Genomic DNA, 9102 nt, shown 5'->3' on the forward strand with positions numbered 1-9102 from the left:
TGATAATAGAAGAGAAATTTTAAAGAAAAGAGAATCTAATGTGAGATCCTGTAAGAAGAGGTGAAAGATATTCATTGAACTTGATGTATGAGGGTCACCAGAGTCCTTCCAGAAAGGAAAAATTTGCTGACAATTTTAGAGGATGGTGGAGTTATCTCACCATCTACCCATGAAGCCCAGGTTAAAACTTCTAGTGTTGCAGAAACCAGTAATTGAGCTCAGAGTGTTGGAGAACTCAGGATTATTACACCAGCGGGCCCAGAGGAGTTAACAGTCTAAACTCTGAGCCCCGAACAAAGGAGTTACAGAATTTTTATACACAGACAGGCATGATTAAGTGGGTTTGCAGGTTTGCAGGGGCTGGGCGATTGCAAAGAGGCAGGACAAGGGTGAGTGAGATAAGCTCCAGTTCCCAGCATTGTGAGTCCCCACTTTCCGAGACTTATGTGATCCAGACTTTGCAAGGAGCAAGCTGAGTTACAGAGGCAGAAAGAGCAGGAGGTTATGTAAAATTTTAACTTTTCCTCTTCACTATGTGGCTTCCAAAAAGTCATCTAATCAGTAATCTACGTGAGCTCAAATTATTAATGTTAATTCTTTACTATCTCAAAAATAAGGAAAAATTTTTAGTGACTTTAAGGCTAACTGCGGGGCTTCCCAGGGGGCTCAGTGGTAAAGAAACCACTTGCAAGAGGTATGGGTTTGATCCCTGGGTCAGGAAGTTCCCCTGGAGAAGGAAATGGCAACCCACTCTAGTATTCTTGCCCAGAGAATTCCATGGACAGAGGAGACTGGCAGGGCTATACCATCCATGAGGTTGCAAAAGGGTTGGACCTGACTTAGTGGCTAAACAACAAGGCTAATTGCAATTATATGAGTTTTGTGTCCTCAGGTAGGCTCATGGCCCAAAATAAGAGGTCATCAGAAAATAAAGAAGAAAGCTTGTAAGAAAGTCTGTTCCTCTACAAGTGTAGAAAGCATCAGATGAATCAGCTTTAGGGAGATGATTGCAGTTACGACGTCTGCCAGATATTCCCAATCTATTTTCCAAGCATGAGCAACATTGACTTCCTCTGGCCATAGAAACGAATCTTCCTGTTTGGAAACAGAGATAAAGGACAATGATCTGAATAAAAGCTGGATATTCCTGAGAAGTGATTCCAGAAAACTGTAGTGAGAAACATGTAAATCTGACTCCCACTTCCATTCAGTGGACTCTCTTCCTCCCGACCCTTCACTTGCTGAACCATTAGTCGAATTGCCAGAGGCTAAGAATTTTATAACCCTGGCCTTGATACTTTTGAGCAATTCCAACACTTATGAAGTTCATTCTTTTACTTTCTCCAAGTTGGTTCTACCTCTCTTCTTGGGATTTTTGTATGCTTTTCCTGGAGCTGCTATCACAAATTACCATAAATTCTGTAGCTTAAAACAACATAAATTGATTCTCTTGCAGTTCTGGATGCTAAAAGTCCAAAAGCAAGTTTGCCCACAGGGCTACACTCCCTCCAAAGCATTTGTGGGCTATATGTTATTTATCTCTTCTAGCTTTTGGTGGTCCCAGGCATTCCTGGGCTTATCATCACATTACTCTGGTCTCTGCTTCCATGGTCACATGGCCTTCTCTTCCCTTCTATACATATGTCTTATGAAGGTACTTTTCATTAGATTTAGGGCATGCTGAGATAATCCAGGATGATCTCATCTCAAGGTCCTTATCTGAAATAACACTGGCACAGACTTATTTTCCAAATAATATCACATTCTTAGGTTCTAGGGACATGATGTGAACCTCATTATCTTACAGAAGAGTGAAGTGGACTCTTTCAGAACACCAAAGGCTGGATTTATGTAGTAATTCCTGGAGAATTTCTCCGAGTTTTGATCAAAGTGAAGTGAAGTGAAGTCGCTCAGTCATGTCCAACTCTTTGTGACCCCATGGACTGTAGCCTATCAGGCTTCTCCATCCATGGGATTTTCCAGGCAAGAGTACTGGAGTGGGGTGCCATTGCCTTCTCCATTACATCAAAAATTTATATCACATCATGCTTTTTTTTCCATGTAGTTATGTCTAGTTTTGCCAGTTTCTAATTGGAAAAATTACTTAGTCTTCCCAAACCTCCAGGATTTTTGTTGTAGTTGTTATTGTTGTTTTTGTGGTGGTTGTTGTCAAATAGAATAGTGATACCCTTTCATAAGGTCATTGTGAGTATTAAATGACATAATATATGAACATTAATCAGCACTATGCCTGGCAAAATATCACACAACTCAATGTTAAGTATTATTATTATTCTTTTATAGTACTTTGAAGTTTTTAATGTGCAACCAGTGATTCTCTGATTTAATACTATAATCCCACAGTTGGGTAAGTATTATGTCAGGAGACCTAGTCTTAGCAAGATACTACCACATTAGTTTAAATATTGATTTTTACTTGTCCCTTCTCTTTCCCAAAGTGACTTGAAGAAGTTTCAAAATATATATACTTAAAAAGTAAATTGGGAAAATCAACCAACTGAAAGGTAAGTATTCATATCAACCATGATGATAAATTCAAATTCCATCATTTGAGTGTCATAGTTGGCTCTTACAGGAATATTAGCAGTGGCTCTGGCTCTGATGGATGGCAAAATAATGGGTTAATTATTTTTTATGTCTCTCCTTCCCCTGTTTTTACTCTTCTGTACTTTATAATTTTCTATAATTAATATGTCTTTATTATTTTTATAAACAGAAAGAAGTTCTTAATTGAACTTCTTGATAGTCAAGGAAAGAGGGCACATATATAGTAAAATCAGAAGGGAGGGAGTGTGTAATTTCCTTTGGGAAAATCAGTTTTTCTAGTATTGTACTTTTAACTCAGCATCATTTCTCAGCAAATACATTGACAATGCCCACAGATGCTTCTTGCCGCATTGATCAAAAAAAACAGAAGGCGTACATGATTCTGTAATGGACTAAGATTATGCAGTCCCTAGACAATCACTCCTAAAGATTACTGTGAAGAGAGCCCAAGAGTAAGTGAGAAAAGTGGGTCTGGTTCATTGGTACTGAGTCTGAAAATGTGCCCAGGGGTGGCTATAACAGTTTGGAGTATCTGGGGATGATAAGTATGTGTTTAAAATTTTGCAATAATATTGTGTGTAGTATAATTCCAGAGATGATGAAGTACCTGGTCTAGATGGATGGCCTTTAGCCTGTAGCCACTTTAAAAGCTGGAACATTATAGTCATTGAGGGAAGCTCTAGTCATTGGAAGATTAAAAGCATACCACTTGAGATTATATTTCCATTGATAAAGATCTAGAGTAATTCAGTGTTGTTGATTGAGGAAGATTTTATTTGGAAAATAGATGAGAATTCAGCAGAGATGAATAAACTGTGAAAATACAGGTGATGATATTATTCTTGTTCAGAGGAAAGTCTTCCCTTAAGTAGCCCATTACTAGCAAAGTTGGAATCCAATTCTTTTTAAAATTTGATTTATGAGTTTTGCAAACATATACAAAAGTAGAGAGAAGAGTATGAATAATCTCAATTTCAACAGTTTATCTACATATGGCCAATCTTATTCCCTATCATCCATATCCAAGATATGATTACATATGTAATGATGTGGAATCAAAATATAAAATTGAATTATAATAAGTACATTTATAAATTTTATTTCCAATTCATGACATCATGAATTTTCATAAGTTATTTTAAATACATGCAGGAAGGTTTATTTTGTCTATCTTTTTTTTTTAATTTTATTTTTAAACTTTACAATATTGTATTAGTTTTGCCAAATATCGAAATGAATCCGCCACAGGTATACATGTGTTCCCCATCCTGAACCCTCCTCCCTCCTCCCTCCACATACCATCCCTCTGGGTCGTCCCAGTGCACCAGCCCCAAGCATTCAGTATTGTGCATCGAACCCGGACTGGTGACTCGTTTCATACATGATAGTATACATGTTTCAATGCCATTCTCCCAAATCTCCCCACCCTCTCCCTCTCCGACAGAGTCCACAAGACTGATCTATACATCAGTGTCTCTTTTGCTGTCTCGTACACAGGGTTATTGTTACCATCTTTCTAAATTCCATATATATGCGTTAGTATACTGTATTGGTGTTTTTCTTTCTGGCTTACTTCACTCTGTATAATAGGTTCCAGTTTCATCCACCTCATTAGAACTGATTCAAATGTATTCTTTTTAATGGCTGAGTAATACTCCATTGTGTATATGTACCACAGCTTTCTTATCCATTCATCTGCTGATGGGCATCTAGGTTGCTTCCATGTCCTGGCTATTATAAACAGTGCTGCGATGAACACTGGGGTACACGTGTCTCTTTCCCTTCTGGTTTCCAGTTTTAAATTTCTCCAGGAAAAGAATTATTCCCATGCTTTCCTTGGCAACTATTTCTCAGGACCCAGGACAGCTGGATGGTTGAAACAGCTCTTAGTAAATGCTACCCACTGAAAGATACATGGTGCTGTTCTGATCACCATAAATATAACTAGCACAATATGGATCAAATAGCAAAGATAAACGCAGCATTTCTAATAGCTCTATGGTTAGAAAACTATACATAGTTTGTGGGTACAAAAGCCAATTATCACAACTGCATCTAATGACATCATCCCCTTTATTCCATCTCTTTGTTCAAGAAACCAAGTCAAACACAAATCCCAAACTTGTGAAATCACTTGTTTTCTTTCTCTTCATCTTTTTACCATTTTTGTAATGTTCTCTCTCAATATGTTTTGCTTTTGAAAATTGATGCCTGGAAATTCATTCAAGTCTGACTTTATGAGTGTTAGTTTTACATGTGATTCTTGGGGCCTTTTTAATTTTTATTTTAAACCTGATATATCTCAAAAATTGCCCCTCCTTAACCAAGAATTTGCTTGCTTGCCCTCCCTGTCTCTTTGTCTGTCTCTCTCTCTTATCAACATTCACCTCCAAAATTACCTTAGCTGAAAATAATCAAAATTCCTCTAGTCAGGGGAAAAATTTTTCCAGAATTTAAGCATCAGGTCAAAACTACATATTATCTATCAAACCAGATGTTTACCTATTCACCGCCAAAGAAGCTGGAGGAACATCAAATACCAGTAATGGGAATAGCTTTGAATCTCATGCAGAGGGAGGCGATGCAGGAAAGTTTGGGTTTCCAGTAAGCTCTGTGAGCCAGCAAATATCTTTAAACTTAGGAAATGGTTGTTCTTGGCTAAGCAGATCGCCTCAGGCTGTGTAAGAACCTTTTGTCTGTAATTACAGAAGGAGTTCCAGCTCCGGGTTCTTTCAGGTGTCCCAGTAAAGGAGTGAAACTTAATGATTTTAGTGAATCAGGTGGAATTCTGAGGCCTGTTTCCTTATCTCTAAAAGCTCTTTTAATTCTGACTTTCCATGATTGTCACACAGTTTCTTTCAATGCCTTTTGGCATGCATCAGGAAATGTCAGCTTACCCAGGGCATGTCAGTCAGTTCTTGAGGTCTCAGGAATGGTTGCTGACCTTTGTCAGCAAGATGGTGGCTACTCATGACGCTCTGGGGATAGGAGCCTGTCCAATCAAATACAACTTGGTAGGCCTGGAGTTCCCTTGAGGAATACATTCTCTCTTTCCAAGGGATTTGTAGATTAAAGTTAGCTCTAAGACAAAGTAGAGAAAAGCACCTCCTTCTCCCAAGTGGTTCCAGCCAAGCTTGGGCAGCTGCAAAACTAGCTGTGTCTCTTGGCAACTCACTGGGACAAGGGAAAAGGGAGATAAAATTCTAAGCCATCTTTGAGCTGTATGCTGTATTTCATGAACACTGGCCTGGGCCAATGCTACCCACCCTTAACGATATCAATGGGTTTCCACCCAACTGGTCACTGTTTCTGAAATTTTAGTGCTTCCTGACGTTTCTTAACTAGAAACCACATGGTTTATTAATCAATATACTACTTAAAAGCACTTAATTAAAGCCATTGATATTTACAATATTACAATAAGAAGGGAAACCAAGGTGAATACAAGTTTAGGGGATTATTACATACAAAGCTAAATAGCAACAGCAGATCCAGAATCACATGGTATCTGAAGTGCATCATCAGGGCAGCTAGGCTTCACTGACTTTTGCCCTTGAATTACAAAGTGAAAGCTACTTTCAGGAAAACACAACTCGCTCTTTGAGTTCCAGGTCTTTGATTTGAGCACTCCCCTCTCTAGGCTCACATGATTTAGGTGAAAAGCATCTAAATATCTGTTGAATTCTCTGGAACCTTTCAAATCCTAGAAAGGTCTTTCCATTATGGCATAATATCAAATCTGGTAAAGCAGCATAATTCTATGGAGAGCTTTCAGGCGTATCAATTTTTGCATCCTTTTTAAGTGTCGGAGGGCTCTCTGCCATCTCTGATGGCAGATGGTGGCTGTTAATACTCTGGAACAAAGTGGCAAAACTGTATTCAGAAAGCTGATGCCCAGTAGAAAAGATTTTAACTTTTGTGGGGTTTTATTCTTTTGGGTTTTGTTTTGTTTTAATAGAGTGCCAACATGATCAAGGGCTGGGAGGGCTTTCTCCCTGGCTTACAGAAAACCACCTTCTTACTGACCAGATTCACTTTGCCTGAACCGCAACAAGTCAAAATGCTAAGACACTGACTTTTGTGTGTTCTGTTCTTTTGGTCATATCCTCAGCACAAAGAAAGGCCATGTCATCCTGGATTAGGATCCCTGCTTATTTTGAAACAAAGCCCAATAGGTTTTCTCTCTGTTCAGCCTGCTTCTACTGCCAGCACTCCTATTTCCACCTCACCTCCGCATCCACTTCCAGAGAAGGGTGGAGCCGACTGTGAGAAAGAACTAGGAGCAACTGAAGATATGAGACCTGTGGTGTTTCAGTGTGGATTTTGAGGTCACAGAGCAGACATGCTTCAGCAGTAAGCTTGCACATGTTGAGAGCTATACTCCTTCTCACTTGAGCCTTTACAGATACTCAGTAAGACAAGCTTGGTGCACTCCCAATTTATAGTTGAGGACATGTAAATTCGGAGATATTAAGTGACTGGTCAAAGATCACACATTGCTGAATATCAGGGATGAAATCTAAACACCATTCTTTTGGTTCTAAATCCATTATACTTGTCTCTATGCTTCATGACCATCAATTTCTAAAAGTCCTCTTCTATTCTCTAGTTCAATCATATTCTCTCATAGGGCAGGAGGGATGCTCCAGTGCAAAGTTGTTTAAACTACTCCTCCCTCCCTCCCCTAATGTATTGTCACAAAATTGATTTGCTCAAGAAATATTCCTTGGCTGCTTATACTAAGTGCTAGGGAAAAGCAAGCCAACAGATTAAAACCTCTGCCCTCATTAAGCTTATGATCTATTGGAAGGTGACAGATAATAAACAAAATAAATGAGTAAAGCAGATAGCATGCTAGATAGTGATGGATGCAAGGGAGAAAAATGAAGCAGAAGAGGGAGAGAGAAAGGGTTTGTTGGGGAAGAGGCTTATGTGGCCACCTTCAGGAAGAACATTCTAGGCAGAGAGAAGAGTTAAGTGCCAAGGTTTTCTAGTGGAAATCTGTCTAAATATTGGTGAAATAGCAAGAAAAGGGTAGTGTGGCTGGCAGAGGATAAACAGGAGAAAGAGCTGTAGAAGGTGATTTTAGAGTATCAGGGAGCCCAGTCATGAAGGACCATAAAGCCCATGTAAAGACTTCGGCTTCTTCTCTAAATAAGATGGGAAGCACTTGGAGATTTTGTGCAGAAGAATGACAAGATCTGTCTTGACCTATATTTTAAGACAGATATGAGAATAGTCTGAAAGGGGAAGAAAGCAGAAGCAGGGAGATTAGTAAAGCTATGTCAATATATATACTACCATGTGTAAAATAGCTAGCTAGTGGGAAGCTGTTGTATAGCACAGGGAACCAGCTCAGTGCTCTAGGATGACTGAGAGGGGTTGGGAAGGAGGCTTGAGAGAGAGGGGATATATGTATACTTATGGCTGAGTCACATTGTGGTACAACAGAAACCAATACAACAAAGCAGTTATCCTCCAATTAAAATAAAATTTTAATTAAAAAAAATAAATTTTAAAAAAAGGAAAAAAAAAGCTATTAATATGTCAACAGTCTATGAAAACGAGAATGACACTTTGGGCCAGGTGGTAAGATTAGATGCAAGCGTTAGATTCTAAGTATACTGAAAGAGCAAATAGGAATATACTGACAAATAGGATATCGGATGAACGAAAGTATAAGTGGAGGGAAGAGAGAGGGCACTGGGCAGGAAGTCTGGGATTCTGAGTTGGAGCTTTAGTCCCATCTTATGTCCATACGGTCACAAAGAATTGGACATGATTTAGTGACTGGACAGCAATAACATGTCTTCAGTGTTACCCAAAGAAAGTCACTGAAAAACTTAGGGCCTCATTTTTCACACTTATAAAAATGGGCTTGAAAACCTTCTCCACCTCACAAGGTTCAAATGTATATGATGTCTATGCAAGAGCTGGCTTGCTTACAACTGAATCACAGTGCTGTGTGACCTTATCCAAATTCATTAGCCTAAGTGACTGTGGTGAGGAGACTGAAGTCAAATCTGGAGCATTTTGAGAGCAAATGAAAAAAAAAAAAATTACAGGTGTCAGGAATTACTTTAGGAAGCTTTATTTTTAGAAAGTTAAATCTCTTTCTCGATGAGCTAAATAACCATAGAAGAAAGTTGGTCCAAGAAAACTCTTTTAACCAAAGCCTCATAGTCCCTGGCCATCATGTGGTTTTTGTATTTTTTTGTATTCTTTGAACGTGTATGTGTGAAATGTTACCTAGTTGGTAGTTAAAAAGTTCCAACCCCTCCCCCCACATTCTCATCTTGAAGTTTAGTTCTATTTAAGCACAGAAAACTTCTTTTACTTTCCCTTATCTCTGAGCTTATTTACCATCACCCTGGAAAGTTCATAAATTTTTACTGCCAAGAAAAATTTTTGATTGAGTTATTCTAAGTGACTCAAATGTTTACAACTTTCCCAACCTTGATTAAATATACAAAGCCCAAACTGTCTTTTTCTAATTCACAAATTCAGAAAAAGCTCTCCTAATTGAAAGGGTCA

The sequence above is a fragment of the Bos grunniens genome, chromosome 1 (genome assembly GCF_055505025.1).
Source record: "Bos grunniens cultivar Pamir isolate PY7600 chromosome 1, Bosgru_T2T1.0, whole genome shotgun sequence".
NCBI lineage: Eukaryota > Metazoa > Chordata > Mammalia > Artiodactyla > Bovidae > Bos > Bos grunniens.